Raw genomic sequence first — 18,728 nt, 5'->3', positions numbered from 1 at the left:
GCAGGGGGCATGTAGGAGCACACTGTGACGCAGATAGGGGGCTTTAGCATCCAGGGCTGCTTTCAAAGTCTGCAGTGTCCCCAGTCCCCGGCTATCCCCAAAGCCATAGCCCCTTGAGAGGAACGAGGATTGCAGTTAAAAGGGACCTGGTTGGTATCCGTCACTGATCTTTGACTCAGGTCTTAAACTCCCTTAAACCTCGGGCGCCTGGCTGGCTCAGTTGGAAGAGCATGTGACTTCTGATCTCAACGGGCCCCACAGTGGGTATAGAGATTACTTAAAAAAAAAAAAACCAAACAACAAAAAACTCAGCCCTAACCCTCAGTTTCTTTGTCTGTAAAAGTTATTAATTTCAGCCTCTTAAGAGTTCTGTGAGGAGGAAATACAACAGCACACGTAAACCACTCAGGGGTGTCCACTCCAATCCACCCCTTCTCCACCTGCCCTATTTGTAAGGCTGAAGACTCTCAGGCTTAGAGAGGCCAAGACCACATAGAGCTTGAGGAGGCTATGGAAGCCAGCCAGTGTTCTTTCTTCCCTTCTTGATCCCTTTTTGGCCTAGGCAGACCCACAACCACATGGGACTCCCCACGGGTAAGTGGATGAGGGCCTTTGCAGGAAGCAGACCAGAAAGCTGCTGGGAGAGACTGGATTATTTCTCTGGATCTCTCTTGGCCCGAAAATTCTCTCCCTTCACTCCAGAAGAACTCTTTTCCCTCGCTCTGCTGGGCCACTTGCTGTTTTTGTCCCTGCTGGAAGCAGAGTTGGGAGCCATGTGAGGGTATTGGAGGGATTGGTGGGGGCGGGGGGACTGAGAGGTGCTAAGGGGTCCACGGGGAGCCCGCCGGTCACGTGTGCCACATCGCTGCTCTTGTGGCCCCTCTCCATCTGTGACTCTAGGTTTCTTTGTCCTAGTGGATGGATCTGTGTGGCTTCCTGGGTGACCCTGTGCTGTTAGTGTGTCCCATGTTTGTGCATTTCTGTGTGTTTCCAAGGGCTTGTCTCCCTAGCGCCCACCCCCAGTGGCCGCTCCCACTCCTGAGTTCCGAGAGGAGGTGGGCCAGGGGCGAGGGTGAGGTTGGGGGCGATGGTTCGGAAGAGATTGAGCACTTGGTCCCAGGCCTTAATGGCCATGTCAGCCCGAGGGCCAGTGGCTGCCAAATGATGGATGGGGTGGGCGCCATCCTCCACCCGTCAGAGCACAGGGCCCCAGCCCCCTCCTCCGAGCCACCCACCCTGATCCCTGCCATCGGCCTACAGAGCACCTTCCCCCACTCAGGCCTGGGCCCCAGCTACACATAAGGGGGATGGGGAGACAGCAGAGGCCCACTCTGTTTCCACTCCCCCAATCCTGGCCCTGCTCGGGGTGGAGAGCAGCTGCCTGCCTTGATTCCAAGTCTAGCTTCTCTGAGATCTGAGAACTCCTGGGCCCCAGGGGACAAAGACTAGAGCCTCAGGGGTGTGTGTGTGTGTGCAAAGGAGAAAGGAAAGAGAATCCAGCACTTTCCCTGGGGTAAAGGAGAGTGCCCCCCCTTCCAGCACTCACGCACACACACAGTATAAAGTTGTAGATCAGACAGCAAGTTTGGAAAAAGGGAGGAAAAAAGGAAGGAGGCTCCTAACAGAGGTGTCCCTTTCTTTTCCGTCTTTTTATGGGGGGGGGGGTAACAGAGCGACACCCAGTGAACAACATAATTGCTGCAATGTGGCGTGTAATAATAGCTATTCAGGGGCCGATCATTCATATTAAACAGGGTGAAGCAAGCCTCTCATTTGCATGCTTGAGATTATATGCATTTGAAAAGTCATTTCCGCAGGGTGTATGAATGGCATTAATTCCCATGTGGCACGCTCTGCCCTCTCCCGGGGCTTTCACCTCCTTCCATGCTCCCACCCGCCCACCAACATACACCCAAACCTGCACGTGTTCCCTGTATCTCCGCAACCTCACCTCCTCTACCCTGGGACACCCTGCCCTCTGAAGATGAGCACACCAGCAGCCTCATGCCTCCTGCCCATCTCTCCGCTGGGCATTGCAACAGCACTGGGGTGTTCCCTGCATGGTGGGTGAGCAGGCTCAGAGGGCCAGACAGCCAGGCACGGGGTGCAGACGCAGGCCTTTACAGCAATGCCCAGAGAGCCCGGACTCTGGCTAAGGCAGGGGCCTGGCCCCAGCCACAACCAGCTGTGAATCCTTTGCCTTCCTCCTCCTTTGGGGCTCAATTTCCCCCTCTCTGCATGGAGAGGTGGTCTTGAAGGTCTTATCTAACTTTGAAGCTCCAGGAGTAAAACTCCCTCTTCCAGCAGGTGCACCTGAAGCCACAGTGTTCTAGGGCCGGTGGGAGCCACCAAGGGTCCATTTGAATTACAGCTGTGGTCCCTCTCCCAAAGAAGGGCTCCACCCAACGTCGACCTGGGCTTCCTCCTCTGGTAATGGGGTGGGGGGCCCCCTCTTTTTTTCACTCTGGCCCTTCCCTCTCTCTCCACACACTCCTCCCCCAGTCACCCGTTTCCTCAGCAAAGAGCAGCAGACACCTGCAGATGAGGAGAGAAGCTCTGGGAAGGAGACCATCTGGTTTCAAGGGCCAGCTCTGTGACCTTGGGCAAGTCACTGCCCCTTGCCCAAGTCACTGGGTTGGTCTTTCTTCCTTCGCACAGCAAGTAAGGGGGAAATTAGATCTTTCTAGGATTCGCTAAACATGGGGCCCTCATCCCCCACCCTCCGCCTTCCCTGACCCCTCTTCTACCACGTGTTGGGGGCAGGGAAAAGCGACTCAGGCCGGGTCGTTTTATGTGGCCTAGGATTTCTCTCTGGTTCTCTAGACCCGCCCTTAGGCAGCTCCCTGTGTCCTCTCAGGGAACCCCTTGGGGAACCCGGGCACCTCAGCCTGGGGCCAAGCCCCGAAACTCCCCCAGACATTGTTGGAAGGAAGGAAGGAAGCTGGGTCAAAGCCGCAGCCTTCTCTTCCTCTCTGGGGGAGGCAGCGGGCCCCTGGGGGCTCCCACTTCCCCTGAGGCTCCTGGCCCTTCGAAGAACCCCAGGGGGCACTTAACAAGGGAGGCCTCCTTGTAACTTTCCTGGTCCGCCTTGTCCCCTCCCAGGCCGGAAGTGACTAGTTCTACCCACCTTGCGGCTAAAAGGAGAACCCAAGGACTAGGGTGTTTTGGGGTGAGACGAAGAGGGCCGGGGAGCCCCACACGCGGAGAAACCTTTATGCCTTTCCCGCGGGCACATATGGTGAAGGGAGTATTAATTACCGTAGCTTTTTAATTAACAATCGCTTAATCTGAGCGGTAACATTTGCCACGACACCCTGTGCCTCGCCGTGAACCCGCGCCGCCCGCCCTGCCAACTCATCAATTAATTTTTATTGACGTTTTCTTCCCCAAACAGGCACAATACCAGGGTTTTCCAATTAACACCTCCGCGATCTCTAATTAGTGCAATTAACAGACTGATGGATGCCCGGAGTTTACCCGCTAGGGAGGGAGGGAGGGAAGGGGGCGGGGCAGACCCCAGCGCACACGTGCATGCGCGCAGCTGGACAGCCGGAGGAGGCACTCCTAGCTTTAAACGGAGCAAAGCCGGTGGGGGCGTGACCACAGGTAATCTGTACCCACAGCAATGGTGGCGGTTTGAGATGAAATAAGTACACACGGTTTCCAGCGCTCCGCAAACCCATAACCTAGGCGGAGAGACAGCTGAAAGCCTGAGACTGGAAGTTGGGAAACCCGGCATCTTAGCCCCAGGTCTGTATCACTAACTTGCTGTGTGACTTGGGCCAAGTTCATTCCCCTCTTTTCTCCTCTGTATAACGGGGAAAACTAGACTAGATGCAGCTATCTATTTACAATGTACACCCCTATCAGCTTCCAAGGAAGGTCAGGAAGCAGACTGCAATAAAAGGCGGATGAAGCTTCTTAAAATACAATGTCACTGGGTAGTAGAAAGGGAGAACGAATGGACCAAAACCTTAAGCCAGAGGATCTCAAACTTGAATACATCAGAATTACCTAGGTGGGCTTGTTAGAACACAGATTACTGGGCCACAGGCCCAGAGTTTCTGATTCAGTAGGTTGGGACGCAGCCTGAGAATTTTCATTTCTAAAAAGTTTCCACTTAAATGTTGAGGCCGCTCATCCAAGACGACGGGTGTCCCCGATGATGGCCACTGACTTTAGTTTATGAGCTGCCTGGTGGCCAAAATGAGATGATCGTCTCCAAGGCCATTTATTCATTCAATAGGGATTTAGTGCTTGCTTAAGACAGACACTGAGGGCAGCACCTGGCTGGCTCAGTTGGTGGAGCATGTGACTCTTGATCTCAGGGTGGTGAGTTCGAGCCCCACAATGGGTAAAGAGCTTACTTTAAAAAAAATAAATAAAAAGACAAACAGTGAGGATCTATTTTTCAGGAAGGAACTTGGAATTTGGTCCCTGCCCTTTGCAGATTTAAAAATCTTGAACAAGGGGTGCCTGGGTGGCTCAGTCGCCCGACTTCGGCTCAGGTCATTATCTCATGGTTCGTGGGTTCGAGCCCCACGTCAGGCTCTGTGCTGACAGCTCAGAGCCTGGAGCTTGCTTCAGATTCTGTGTCTCCCTCTCTCTCTTCCCCTCCCCTGCTCACTCTCTCTCAAAAATAAATAAATGTTAAAAAACAGTTTTTAAAAAATAAAAAATAAAAATCTTGAACAAGCCGGTACAGTAGTGGCCAGCATAGTGTCCTAGATGCTCCGAGGGCAACTTGTAATAACGGGGGTCCTACTCCCCGCACCCCTTTTTACTAGGTAAATCTAGCATTTGTCTTTTTTTTTCCAGAATTTCCCCTTGTTTTTTTAATTTTTAAATTTATTTTGAGAGAGAGCATGAGATCATGACCTGAGCCAAAATCAAGAGTCGGACCCTTAACCAACTGGGCCACCCAGGGGCCCCAGGCATTTGTCATTTTGAACATTTAGCCACTAGTAGAGTTTTGGCCATGAACGGAGTTCTTCTCTCTCTTCCGGTGGATGGCCTGGGGCGTATTTCACCAGCAATGACCCTCCATCCGTTCACTGGTTCCACATATAGGTAAACGCCTACAGCGTGCCATGCTCTGAGTATGCAGACCTTCTATGCTGGGGCTTATGGTTCCCTTGAGGGGAGGCAGATGATAAATAAGGACGCAAATAAATAGATAGGCTCAAATAAAGTAGGTTCTATCGAATGCTGAGTACAGGGAATAAACAGGGGAATCTAATTTAAACGGGGCGGGGGCGGCGCAAGGAAGGCCTTCTTTTTAAGGAAATGGCATTTATGCTCAGAAATGAGAGATGAGTAGGTGTTGGCCAGGCGAAGTGTACACTGAATGCAGGGGAAACAGCATATGCAAAGGCCCTTATTTTATAAGAGAGGTTGCCAGTTTCAGACTTCTCCAGAGCTACAAGTCCTTGAAATGGACATACTGCTAGATTACATAAAAAGACGTGGGTACCACAGGGAACAGAGCATGAAGACAGCTTATATTTCCTTCTTTCTTTTCCTTTTTTTCTAGCTGTCCTACTATCAGATCTTACTTGTGTCAGGGACATAAAGCAGAGGGTTTTCAGAGCAATAAGCACTGACCTTACAAGTAACTGAAGGATGCTTCCCAATTTGTCATCCAAAGGCCCTGGGACCCCCCTCCCTCATTCAGCTCAGGCCCCCAAGGCCTACTGGCTCAGGTTACTGGAAGAGCTGAGGGTTCGTTCAGGCAGCAGCCACCTTTGGCCTTGGCCCTCCTTTGCTAGCCACTCATTTGCCATCCTACCTGCTGGCCCTTTTCTGGTCTCTTATTATCTTTGTAATGAGAGCACTGAGCAGTGAGGTCACCAGTCTGAGCCTTGGTTTCCTGATTTGGGGCTAATACCAATAAGCCTTCCTTTCAGGGTTGCTGTGATATCAAATAAAATACACTGCAGGAAGAAGGCATTCAGAGAAGGGTAGTTAGTATAATTACAGGGGCCCAGAAGGACCTGCTACAACTCAACTCTGAGTGGGCTATGGATTATGAGCCCATCCCCTTACCACAGCTCTTGGTTCAGCATTTGAGGAAAGTGAGGTAGGGCCCATGGGTGAGAATGTCTCTATAGTTCCAAAATGGGTCCCCAAACCAGAGAAGGATGATGTGAGTCTCGTCACTACCTGGCTTTCTCACTAAGCCAATTCCCCCCAAGAAGATGGGGGCTCTCCTGGGTTCCAGAAAAAGCTTAATCCCTCTCCAAGCCCATGTCCTGCCTGTACTTCGCGACTCTCCCTAAATGACGCACTAGCAGCCACCTGCCCCAATGTTGGCGACCATTCAAGACCTCTCAGCACAAAACTTCAGGGCCCGAGGAGCTTCGTGCAGGTGGCAGGGTGAGGACATGCCTCTCTAAAAGGCGGCAACGAGCCTCTGTGATTTGGAAGGTGAGCCGCCATCCTGGGCTGTTCCAAGTTCTCTGAGTTTCAAATAACTTTATTTCCCAATCGTAAAAGTAACAGACACTTTGGTAGAAAAATTTTGAAGGGGGGGAAAAAAAAAGTACAAAAAAAAAAAGTCGTACCCATAATTCTGCCACCCAGGGAGCTGGCCTGTTGGGATCTACCCCTTCTCTTCGTGTTCACCCTCTTTGGCATATAAACATTTAAAAAGTGAAATTGGGGTCATAATCTGTACATGGTTTGAATTTTCCTATTTTTCCACTCACCACTTACTATCATAACCATTTCCACATGACATCAAATATTTTAAGCAACAGTTTTTAGTGGCCACATAGTTGCTCGAATGGGCTGCGTGTTCCAGAACTTAGTTAGCCAATCGCCCAGAGTTGGATATCTAGACCGTTACCAATTTTTTTTTTTTTTTTTTTACTATGACTCTGCAATAAACACCCTTCTGTGAACGGAATATTCTACATTTCTAACTATTTGTTTACGATACATGTTTAGGTAGAACTGCCTCTTTTTAAGGCTGTTAATGCATTTGTTCCCCACTTGATGTCCAAAAACTTGGTACCAATTTTATCCTCCCTTCAGCAATGCACCCATATCCTGGAGGACTTATAAACCCCTCACCTTTTCAGCATTTTCCCTCCATTTTCCTCAGGTCTGTCTCCAGAAGACTCTCAGATCCTGTATAAAGTTCTCAAAACGCAACACTGTCAAGTCTGGGTGAGTTGACAGGGTACAGCTGGCTGGTGGCCCTCTGAACACAGGGGGGTCTGGGCATATGGAGGGAAGAAAGCACAGCCCTTGCTTTTGGGGGGCTTACCAGTTGGTGGAGGAGAAAGGGAGACATGCAGGCAAACAGGGTGTTAAAACAATAACAACAAAACAAAAACAGTACCTAGGCTCCACCCTGGATCAATTAAATTGGACTCTGGGGTGTGGGACCCAGGCGTGGATAATTTTAAAATCTTTTCCAAGTATTCTAAACTTCAACTGCAGCCAGGGTTGAGAACCTCTGCTCTATACAACACACAACTTTACAAATGTTATGTTAAATTGACACGGGGGCGGGGGGGGGGGGGGGGGGGGGGGGGCTGGGGGCTGGCTATGGGTGCCTGGAGGGAATGCTCCAGGGAAGCCTACTCTGGGAAGGCTCCTCCGGTGGGAGGTGACTTCTAAGCTGAGTCACAAGGAAGTGAAGACTGGGCACACAATTTGTGACTCTATTTTATTTTAATAACAACCATTCCACTCGCAGAGTCCTTGGAAGCCCTTTCCCACACCCCTGTCATCTCCCGTCTTCATAGAATCTGGCATGCGTTTGACAGACGAAGGAACCATTCTTTGAAGATGCCTAGTGACTTGACGAGGTCACCTGGCTGCTAGAAGTCTGAGCCAAACTGAAACCCTACAGCTCTTCTGACTCCCAAACCAGTGCTCTTCTCCTGCCTCCCACCTCAGAAGCCGCAAGCCTCGCTTGGGGCAGTCACTCTGCAATCTCCCTGGGATCTGAACCTTTCCTCACCATTGCCACCCACCCACCCCTGCACAGTGGACTTTCTCCCCTGGCTCTGGCCCTAAAATGCTTCCACCAGGCCCTAGCAAGGTGGCCTCCCTCAACACTCCTTTCTACAACCAGACCAAGAGGAAGAATTAACAATGGAAAAAAAAAAAAAAAAGGAAGAAAGAAAGAAAAAAGAAAGAGAACCAAAGATCCCACTCCATCTCATTAAGAAAGTAAACATAAGAGCCATCTAAGTGTCTAATTAAGCTTCTAATTAGTCCCTGCTTGTTACTAATGCAAATTAGATTACTCCGCTTAACTACAGCATGTCCACAACACCCTTGTTAATTGCGGCCTTTTGAAATTAAATTACTCCCTAATTAGCATATCAAAGCCATTGATTCGGAGCTGGGAAAGATGAGGGCAAGAGAAGCCGAATGCCAAGTTTGGTTAATCAGAGATGGCTAATTAAATAGTGACGTCTTACGTGGGGGGGCCTGCTGGTTAAGGGGTGGGGGCGACTCATCCAGGGCCTGAGTGGCCATCTGGAGCCTGGTTCTGGTAGTGCCCTTGGCACCAGGGGGCTCCCGTGAGCAAAGGAGGGGCTCTGGCCAGCCTGGGACAGATCACTGGTCTGGCCCTTCCTGGGGCCTTGACTGCTTTAGGCCTAACCTGTCCCTGACAGGCCCTGGGCCCTCTCTCTGTCTCCCCTCACGATATTTAGGTGTGGCATTTACAGGGATCTTGGGTACCAACTCAAGGGGCATCTAAAACACAGCCACATCCGAATACATAAGATTCAGCATCCTTCCTCACCTCTTTCCCTGTTCCAAATGAGTTCCAGAAAGGTGACTTGTGCCTAGTTCTTCTCTAGTCCCCACCTGAGATTCCATTCTTGGAAGAGAGTCTCCCCTCTCCCCAACAAAAAGTAAAGTTTGGGGGACAGGGAAGAGGGTGATGATAACTTTCACAGACAGGCTCACCTGGGCAGGGATGGGCTGGTTTTAGCTTCAAACAGGCTCCTGGAGACACAAGACCCTATAATTCCCGCCATGGTAGAAAACAGGACAATTGTCCCCCACCATCCGTTTTTAACAGGTGTGTGGGAATTCGATTGGGGTCAGGGTGTCCTTAAAGGTCTTCTCTGAGCTCTAGTAGAGAGCTTGCAGAGTCTCGGAGACCACCCCCCTTCCCCCAGCTCTTCCTCGAAGAATACTGAAGACGGGTGAAATCTCCAAGACAGAACTACTAACCAAAATGCCCTCAGGGGCAAGGCTGGTCACCTAGGAGGGCAGGTGAGAAGTGCAGGGCACTCAATCCCAGTCTGTCTTTACCACACCCAGAAATGCAGGCTGACTGTTGACAGGGTTCCGGTTTTTCAAAAGAGGCTAAAGTGGGGATATTTACGTGAAACGTGCCGCTGTAATAAACTTTGTGTGGGCCAACAAAAACTCATAGGGGGTAAAGTTAGTCAATTTGTGACCTCGGCCCTTGTGGCCAGCATTCCAGAGAGGCAGGTTCCAGGTAACCATGTGGCCCCGGGCAAGTTACATTTCCACTCTACCCCCGGGTCCCTCGCTCGCCAATTCAGAGTAATGCGTATCACTGCCTAGAGGATCTCTCAGGGGTGTTATGAGGATCAGAACAAGAAAGTATGTGAAATGGCAAGGCCCGGCTCCTCAGTCAGGGTCTGGTGACCACTTAGTTGTACCCTGTACCTGCCACAGCCCCCTCCCAGATCGGGATGTCTTCTAGAACCTTCCTCTTTCATCTTCCATTTACCTTCTTGTTCCTTCAGATGCCTGCCTCAGCTCTTGGGCAGCCAGGAGGTAGCACACATCTGTGCCCTCGCCCCCTACAGTGATCGGCTCTAGCAGGGGCAATGGCTCCTAACTGCCTCTTCTAAAAAAAGATGAATGAACAAAATCCTGATGGCTGACATGTCCCTAGCCTGGTCCTCCAGTGTCCCCTCCCCCATCTAGGGTGTGGGTGTCTAGTGGGAGAAGCTCCTTGGAGTCTGTCCCCAGTTCTCCCTCCCCAGTCCTCCTCTCCAAGTTTCTCACCAGCAGCCCCGGGAGTGCACAGGGTCAGGGTCAGGGTCAGGGCCAAATTCCCAAAGGGTGAGGTTTTGTTGATTTAAGGAGGGGTGGAACAGGGCCCAGGAGAGAGGACCTATCCCCCTCCCCAGCTCAGAAAGGGTGAAGCCCAGGGAGTGTCCAGTCCATGGGTACCATCCAAGCCAAACTGGGCAAAAGGGTTCCCAGCGGTGGTTTTAGAAAATAAGTGGAATAAAAGCAAGGCAGAAACAGAGAAATGGGGGGGGGGGGGAGAGGCTGTCCTGATGTGAGGGGGAGGGCAGAACGGCGGCATACAAGGGCCAAGCTGCAGCCTGCCTTGCTGAGCTCTCTCTCCCAACGAGATTCAATTAATTGATAACAAGAGGCATCAAATTAATTTCTGGAGGATGTGAGATTCTGATGAAGGGAAATCTCGTCGATGGAGATCGGGCAGGAGGGGGGGCGGGCAGCACCCCCTTTTAATCAGGCTCCGCTGCCTAATTGGGAAGGAGGAGACCTGACTGGGCCTCGGGTCGCCTGCCCCATGTTCCACAGCGCCCCTTTTGGGAAAGAGTGGCAGAGGCAGTAGGCTCCGGGCGCGGGAACAAAGGGGGAGTGCACTGAGACCTTCCAGTCTCTTCTCTGCCCGATGCCCAACCCGCAGTTTCGGCCTGCAGAGGCCCGGGAGAGGAGCCCATGGGTGATCCCTCGTCCTCTGTGCAGTTAGGAAAGCCGAGGCCCAGAGAGAAGTTGGCCATGCCTAAAGTCTTAGAGGGAATTAGGAAGCTGGTAGCAGTGTGACGACTGGTGAATCCAGACCTTGTTTACCACCCAGACCTGCGAAGTCATCGCCAAGAGAGTAGAGTGCAGCACGCAGGCACAGGCCGCCCTCCCAGTGGCTAAAAGACAGGCAGCCCCCCTTCCAAGGTTCCCTAGACCCCCAGGCCCTGGGCGGAGTGGGCCCCGTGCCCCAGGCTCTTTCTCCGTGCTGCATCCCCGAGCTCAGGTCTAAGAGATTAAGGAGCTTCCTGCAACTTGCACTGATGCGCTCGCAGAAGCTCAGGAAAAGGCTGGGGAGGCAAGCAACGCAAAGCAAGCGTGCTGAGCTGGGGAGGGGAGACCAGTAGCCCTGGCTCTCAGGGGTTGTGGGGGGTGGGGCGGATATCCCGGAGGCTTCCTAAAGGAGGGATTCTCCCAAGAGGACCAACTCTACATCCTTAACAAGACCCGACCTTCCCAAGCGCCTCCTGCTCCGATCCAGTGGTGTGGAAGCCTTGAGAAGATAGGGAGCTTCTCCAGCGCTCCGGCTTTGCTCCCTAAGTGCTTACAGCTGCAGCCACTCCCTGGGTGTCCCACAAATCCTGCCATTCAATCTCTCCCCCAAATCTCTCCCCAGATTTGCGCACGCCCTTCCTTGCAGGGTGCGGATACACATCTGCCCAGGGCACTTTTGAAGGAAAGGAGGAAGTACACTGCTACCCTTTTTCTGGACCACTTTCTTTCAGCCTCGGTCTCCCGGAAGGGTGGGCTCCAGAGCTGGGGGACCCAATCGGAGGGAGCTCACTGGGTTGAGGAAATAAGAATGGGAGCCCCCTTCTCCCACCCACCCCCACTCCAGTTCCCCTTCACACAGTGCAGCCCTCCTGAGGGCTCTCCCAGGCCAACGCAGGCAGCTGGCCGCCCCTGGGGGGCATCAGGACCAGAGCACAACAGTCCCTATCTGCAAGATCAGCCCTGGGGCACCTGCTCCATTTCTGATTTTCCAAGTTGCCACGGACGAGTCACCTCTTCCCCTCGACCCTCTTGCTTGCCACTGCACACAGTAAGTGCTCCACAATGTTTGTGGAGTGGAGACCAGGACTCCCTGAGTCACCTGCCTTCTAGTCACCATCATTTGTCCCTCCTTTGCTGTCAGTGAGAATTCTAGGTAACTTCCACCTACCTTGAACAAATGCCAGAGGGTCGCTATTCTACCCAGTCCACTCTTACTGTCTGAGGAAAACCCACCGTCTCGCCCCCATTTGCCCGGCAGCCCAGGTCAGGTGCCATCGGAATCAGTTCTGAGTGGGAGAGAAAACATTATTTACCTCTGTCCAGTACCACCAGTGAGCCCAATGGCCCTCAGGTCCCAGCTCTAGAGGCTCCAGCTGGGCAGAGGATGGGCACAGGATGACCGGTGAGGTCAGCAGAGCTACTGAGATTCTGGGCCCAGGCTGCATGGTTCTGGTCAGGGTGGGGAGAAGGTGCTGGGAGGCCCTGGACTGAGGGACAGCCTGGCAAAGGCCCGGAAAGGAGGAGATTTGGGACAAGGATCGAGGGAAGGAAGGCCTCCACGAGACCCAGGCCTGGATGGCCCTCTCAAGGCACAGGACGCTTGGTCTCACAGCCCAACATCCCATGGCCCTGTCTACATGTGCACTTTCTGTGCTGGGAGCTCTAGATTTCTAGCTCAGGCAGGCATGCCCCGAGCTCAGACTCCTGAGGGACCTGCCCAGACCACTGCATCGGCAGCCACAAGGTTTGGAGTCACAGGGTTCCTTCCTGCTGTGATCCTGGCAAGGTGGGACTGGCAATGGGTAAAGAAGGTATGCGTTCCCATGGACAATCCAGTAAGGCAGTGCAAAAAGCCAGAAGCTTTAAGTTGAAGTTTCTTTTTGCTTCTTTGAGATGATCCATCCATAGTAGGTCCCAAATTGATCTCAGATGGGTGGCCAAACTTCCAGAAGACTGTGTAGGCTAGGGTTCCAAGCCCCAGAAGTCTCCCTTTTTGGAGAGAGATAGTGCCAGCCATTTTTTCCTCCTCTACACCCCGGGGGAATTCTCCCTCCCGTTTCTTATTTGTCTCTATGAGCACCTTAAAAGGGCATGGTGGGGGGTGGGGGGTAATGTATGACTGGACTGTTCCAGGGTTGTGTGTGGGTGGGAAATGCCAGATTCTGAACCTAGACCCTCCCCGCTTAAAGGGAAGGCAGGAGAAGAGAACATAGCCTTGTCACCGGAGGGGAGAGGGGCGGCCCAGGCCTGAGTTTGTAAAGGGGTGAGGGGGGAGTTGACAGGCCCTCCGCATCCCCTCCTTTCTCCCTTCCCCATGGCAGAGCCCCAAGCCGTACTGGCTGCACCAGGAGTTGGGAGCCCCATATTTTATTGCCAGCTTCACCACTAACTCGCTGTGGAACATCAGACAAGTTGCTTCTTCTCTCTGGGCTTCATTTTCCCAGCCCATGAGATGGAGGTTAAAACTCAAGCATTTCCAACATGCTGTCCACTGTGCAGGCTGGTGGTGCTGGGAATCTAATGATAAAAGTCACCGTTGGTCAGCGCTACCATGTGCCAGGCACCGTGGTACAGATTTTACATACACTCTCCCGTTCGACTCCCAAAAGGATCCTCTAAGGTGGATATTATTGACCCACTTTACACATAAGCAAACTGAGGTTCCAAGAGCTTAATTGAGTTCCCCAGAGTCCCGTCACTGCTGGCCAGTTCCAAAGCCTTTTCCACTCTGACCCATGGTCTGCCCTGGGCAGGCCCTGAGTTCCTTGCCCTGGGATCCAGAGTTCTGGAACCAAGTCCAAGGAAACCATTTCAGCCAATGGAATCCTGTCAAAAGTGGCATCTGCCTGGCCTTGGTCTAGGGAAGCTGGGAGAGTTCTAAGATCATGAAGGGACATGGCGTGGAGCTCCTTGGGTAGAAGAAATTAGTATTTTGCACAGTTTAGGCTAGTAGGAAAATAAAGACGCTGTGCTCAGGATAGGTGAGGAGGGGCCTGGATTTCAGCTGGAGAGACAAGCAAACCACCAAGGCGGTGGGGTGGTGTAGTGAAGGGTTAGGATATAGGAAAGGCGGGTGCAGCCATTGCCAGACCCGGCCGGCGGAGCAGGGAAGTCTTCTTGAGGAAATGACCCCTCCTTCCCCTCACGTCTCACACCTCTCCTCTGAAACAGACACCCTGCTCCCACTCTCCTCTCCCTGATGTGATACCTTACCTGTCTCTCCTACCCTGACAATACGAGGATCAGAGAGCAGACCCCAGCCTTCACGGCTTGGGCACTCTAGTGCCCAGCCTGGGACCTGCCGGACAGAGTAGGGGGGCTCAGCAAACACTTAGGGTATTACTGCATCGAAGGAAGCCCCCCACCCCCACGTCCTCCGGCTTTCTTCCCCCTAAGGAAGAGGTGTGTTTGGAGTAGGGGCCCAGCAGGATATGCACATTCCTGGCAAGAAGGGACCTACCTGCCGGCAGCCAGAAAGGAAGTTTCTGGCCAAAGGCGGAGGAAAGGGGGCGGGGGTGTTGGTGTGTAGGTGTGAGAAGGGCACCCCCACAAAGGGACAGGGGCTGTCACAAGTTGAGCCCAACCTGCCCCTACCCCTGGCATACCCCAGGACTGGTGTCAGACCTTTCTCTCCCCAGGACTCACTGGTTCCCCAATTCTATAAGTCCTGGGAAACCTGCCCAGGATTGGAAGAAGGATAGAAAACCCCACCCAGAGACCCAACGGCTTAGTGCCAAAGGAGAAGGTTCCTGTGGTCTCCCCTAACTTAGTGCTAAGGCTGGGACCAGGGTAAGGTAGTGGCCGGAGGGTCTGGGAGGAGATTCAGATCCTATTGGGGTCCTGAGTATGTCTGGGGGACAGGACACCCACAACATCGCTTCCTCCCCATGCTACCTTGCCCCGTTGACAAGAGTGGCTAACACCCCATAGGGAATCCAACCCCCCCTCCCCCCGCCAGGGCACATCCCTGCTTTTGAGAGGCTCAGATCTAAGGTAGCCAGAGCAAGCAAGCTGTCCAGGTGCCTACAACAGTCTCGGGACCCTCCCTCCAGCCTGCCAGGTGACAAAGAGCCCCAGAACCCCCGGCAAGACAAAGTTTCTTAAGTTTAAAACAAAACAAAGCCAGCCTGCAGACTTCCCCCATCCCCAAAGCAATTTTCTGCGGGGTAGCATGCGAGGCTTGTCTGGGATAGGGGCTGTCTGAAGCCAGTGTCTCTCTCTGGGGGGCATTGGAGACACTGCCATCCCTGCCTTCCGGCCCCTGCGACCACCCGCTAGCTCACCAGGAGACTCAGGGGCTTGAAATGCTCAGCATGGAAGCGTTCAGTCCCAGTTCTCTGCTGAAAGTGAGTTTCTGGGTTCAAGCCTGGGTTACCCACTCCGTTTGCCCGGTGGGACTGGTCAAACCCTCTAGCAGCTACACGCCATATAGACTGCCGGCTGCCCCTTCTTCCTGCGTGGGAGATGGAGCACCCTGGCCAGTCTCTGGCTCCAACCCCAAGCTGCCCCTCAAGCTTCACTCCTGGGGCCTTAATCCCAGACCCAACACAGCTCACCCTGGGACAATCCAGGTGGTGCTTTAAGCCGGGGGATAAAGATGTTGAAGTTCAAGTAAAAACCCGCATTGGCCAAAACGCTTCTGGGCTTTCTCAGGAACACCCCCCCCCACCCCCCCACTGCGTGACAGCTTCATACTCCGGTTTGCTCTTTCAGGTCCCCACCTGAACCCCTGCTTCAGCCTCCGCGGCCAATCCGCAGGGAGACCCGGTGCTAGGGTGCGAGGCACGAGGTGATCTCCAGACGCCTTAAACCCCAGGGCCCAGGGAGGGAGGAAATCACCAGGCGGGGGCTGGCAAGAGAAGCGGGGGTGCAGAAGGGATGAGCCGGTCGCTCTGCAGGCTCAGGGGGGCCGCATGCCCATATCATCTTCCCCCAACCTAGATAGTCTGGGTGAGACGCGGACGTGTTCACGAGGTGTCCCAATTGTAGAGAAGGAATCCGCAGCTGTTAGGGCCTCTGTCTCAGAATCCGCGTCCCGCGAAATCACACCGTTCTTTGCCGGGGAGGCCGGGACCCCGGGTCGCTCAGGGAGCCCCGCATTCTAGCGCCACAGGCTTTGCCCGGGCTCAGCTCCAAGTTAGTTTGTTTGGCGTTGATGGGGAGCTCGAGGCCAGAGCGCCACGGGGTGACCGCCGGTCAAAGAGAGGCGTCGGGGGGGGGGGGTCGTCCCGCTTGGGCTTGGTCACTTGGGAACCCTCTTCCCTGGAAAGAACCCTGTTGCCATCCTCCCTTTCTCCCCACCATGGTGAGGTGGAGGGGGGGTGGGGGTGGTTCTCCCTAAATGCGGTGAATAAAGGTATCTGCCGGGTCCGTCCCCAGCCCTCCAGCACAGGCGCACAAAATCACGGGGGCCGTTTCCAGACGTTCTCAAGTCCCCAAGAAGTTTTCCGCTCAATCTCCGAGCTGACCGAGCGATGGAGGAAAGGGGTTGACTGGCCCCGGAGCCTCCAAGGTGCGACCCCAAGAAAAACAAGTCTGCCTCTCACTCGAGGCGACGCGGCGGGTGCCACCGAGGTCCCCCCCCCCCCATCTGCCTGCGGCGCGTCTCGGGGAGTGCTGGACAGACTGGGGTTGGGAGAGCTGGCGCTACCACTTCCCTCCCCAGCTCTGGAAAGTCCGGGCCGGGAAGTACTCTTTGTTTGACTCGGGCGGGGGACCGGGGGGGGGGGGTCGCGCCCCCTTACACCCCACTCCCAGCGGCCAGGCCGGGAGGGGGCGGGGCCCAGATTCTGGGGGGGAAGGGCGGGCCTCAGTAGCCTTTCCAGCCAGCACCCCCGCCCCAGCCGACCTCCGGCTGCCCCCACCTCCCGCCGCCGCGCAGCAGCCCCCACCTGTTCCCAAGGCGGCTCTGGGCCGCGGGGGCCCGGGCCGGGGGCGGGGTGTGGTGGCGGCGCGGGGTCAGGGCGCCGCAGCCGGCCCCGGCTGGAACAAAGTGCGCCGGCCTGGGCCCGGCTCCTCCCGGCGCCCGGCGCGTCTCCGGCGGGCAGTTTGCAAACACAAAGTGAGCCAGTGAGCGGGGAGAGAGTGCGCGAGCTAGGGAGTTGGTCTGGTCGCCGGCCCAGCCCCCACCCGCGTCCCCGGGCTCGGCCCGCCACCTACCTGTCCGGCCCGGCCGCTCCGTGCGGGCTCCGGCCCGTCAGCCCGCGCGGGGCATGGGGCTCGCTCGGGTCGCAGCCCGGGCCCGCCGCCGCCCGCTGGGGCTGCCCCTCCGCGCCGCCCGGCGCCGCGCAGCTCCCGGGCGTCCTCCCTCCGCGCCGCGCCGCGCCGGCCGCCGCGCGCCTTAGCCCCGCCGGGGCATCGCACTTTGTGGGCAGCTCGGCTCGCTCCGGCGGTGCTCCTCCTTCCCGGTCCTCCCGCGACGCTCGTTCGCTCGCTCCGGCTCCGGGGCTCCGGGACCCCGGCGTCCCCGCCCCCGGCCCAGCCCTGGTTCCGGCCCGGGCTCCTCCCCGCCGCGCCGCCGCCTGCGCCGCGCCCTCCTCGCGGGCTGGGGGCTCCGTCCCGGCCGCCGGCCGCGCTGTCCGGTCCGCAGGGGCGGCCGGCTCTGGACTCCGAGGGGCTGCGACTGAGCCCGGGCTGCGAGTGGCTGCGAGCGGGCGGCGCGCGGGCGGGGCGGGAGGGGGCGGGGGACGCGGGGTGGAGGGGGAAGGAGGGAGCGCGCGGAGAGCCGAGGAGGAGGGAGCGAGCGAGCGGCGGAGGGAGGGGAGACCAACTTCTAGCGCTACCATAATTCGCCTAAAGCAGGTGCAGCCGCTTTCACCCGGCCAGGCCGCCGCGGCGGGCGAGAGAACACCACGTGGAGCGAACTTTAGGGGAAGGAAAGTGGGGACTTGGGGAGAAGACACGGGACTGCGGACTTGAGAAAGCCGGGAGGTGGAGAGACCCCAGGGATCCTCTCTGCCCTGGCGAATCCTGTGGCGCGCTTGGCAAACCCCAGCTTTTCCCTGGAGTCTGGAGGTACGGCCGAGCCCTGCTCCCACACGGTTCATTGGTTCCCAGCGGGCTGCGCTCGGCGCGGGGAGTGGCCGGGGGCTCGGAGCCCGGGGCCGGTGTCGGCCCGGGTTCTTCCTGGCCTCCCTCCTGCTCGCCACTGCGTGGGGGCTGGAGGTGAGCTTTCTGACCCGGGGGTGGGGGAGGCGGGGAGGCTCCTTCTGGGCTTTGTGAACGCTCACCCCCGGCCAGCGCTGACTCCCTTTCCGGAAGGGGAATTTCCCAGAAAGTGCTCTGCGAACCGGTGAAGAAGGGGCCCAAAGCCGGATACACGCGGGAGAAGCGAGGTGCAAAGTCGAGGCAGTTATCCGGGCAAATTAGATTACAAACAAAGCTCAGCGCAGAGCCTTTGCCTGGGGGGCTGGAAGGGTGGGGTGGGGGGCTGGAGAGAGAGTGGTGGAGGCAGTGGCGTGTGTTGGGTTTCGGTGGGGGCAGGGATGGGGTGGGGGGAGTCCAGATGGGGAAAGGCCCGAATTCCAACGCAGAAGGGTTTGCTGGTAGCAGCCGCTCTGCTCAGAGACCCGTGGAAATCTGAATAAATCTAACACCCCCCAAACATCTCCTGTCTCCGTGTTGCGCGTGGGGAGAGGCGAAGGACGCCCCCAGAGATCTTCAAGGAGTGCCCGTGAGCAAGGGAGGGAGGGCCCTGCTGCGGGAGGAGGGCAGGAAGACGGTGGTTCTTGAAGGCTCTCCTGGTCCAAATCACAGGAGGCAGGTGGAGATAGGGCAGGCACATTGAGGCCCCTGTGGAATGTGAGCTGGGGGTCCTCAGGGTGAGTCAGTCCTGTGGCCTGGGGAGAGAAGGATTTCTCAGAGGAGAAAGTCTTTCCAATGGGGCTTGGAAGAAAAGGATGTCAGGAGAGAAGGCTCCCTTTTGGGTTGTTCATCAATTATTCCAT

General features: G+C 55.7%; 1 protein-coding gene across 11 annotated transcripts in view; it reads right to left on the bottom strand.

The window, feature by feature from the left end:
* The window catches only part of FOXP4 (forkhead box P4), a 51,366-nt gene extending 34,338 nt beyond the window's left edge, over window positions 1-17,028 (bottom strand). For all 11 annotated transcript variants that reach the window (XM_043591356.1, XM_043591357.1, XM_043591361.1 and 8 more), the window contains exon 1: window positions 16,942-17,028. The gene's annotated coding sequence lies outside the window, so the exon portion shown is untranslated. The remainder of the gene's footprint in view (window positions 1-16,941) is intronic.
* Between the last annotated feature and the right edge of the window lie 1,700 nt (window positions 17,029-18,728).

Source organism: Prionailurus bengalensis, chromosome B2 (assembly GCF_016509475.1).
Source record: "Prionailurus bengalensis isolate Pbe53 chromosome B2, Fcat_Pben_1.1_paternal_pri, whole genome shotgun sequence".
Classification (NCBI taxonomy): Eukaryota; Metazoa; Chordata; class Mammalia; order Carnivora; family Felidae; genus Prionailurus; species Prionailurus bengalensis.
The sequence above is the reverse complement of the archived record's forward strand: the minus strand, read 5'-3'. Positions and strand labels throughout refer to the sequence as shown.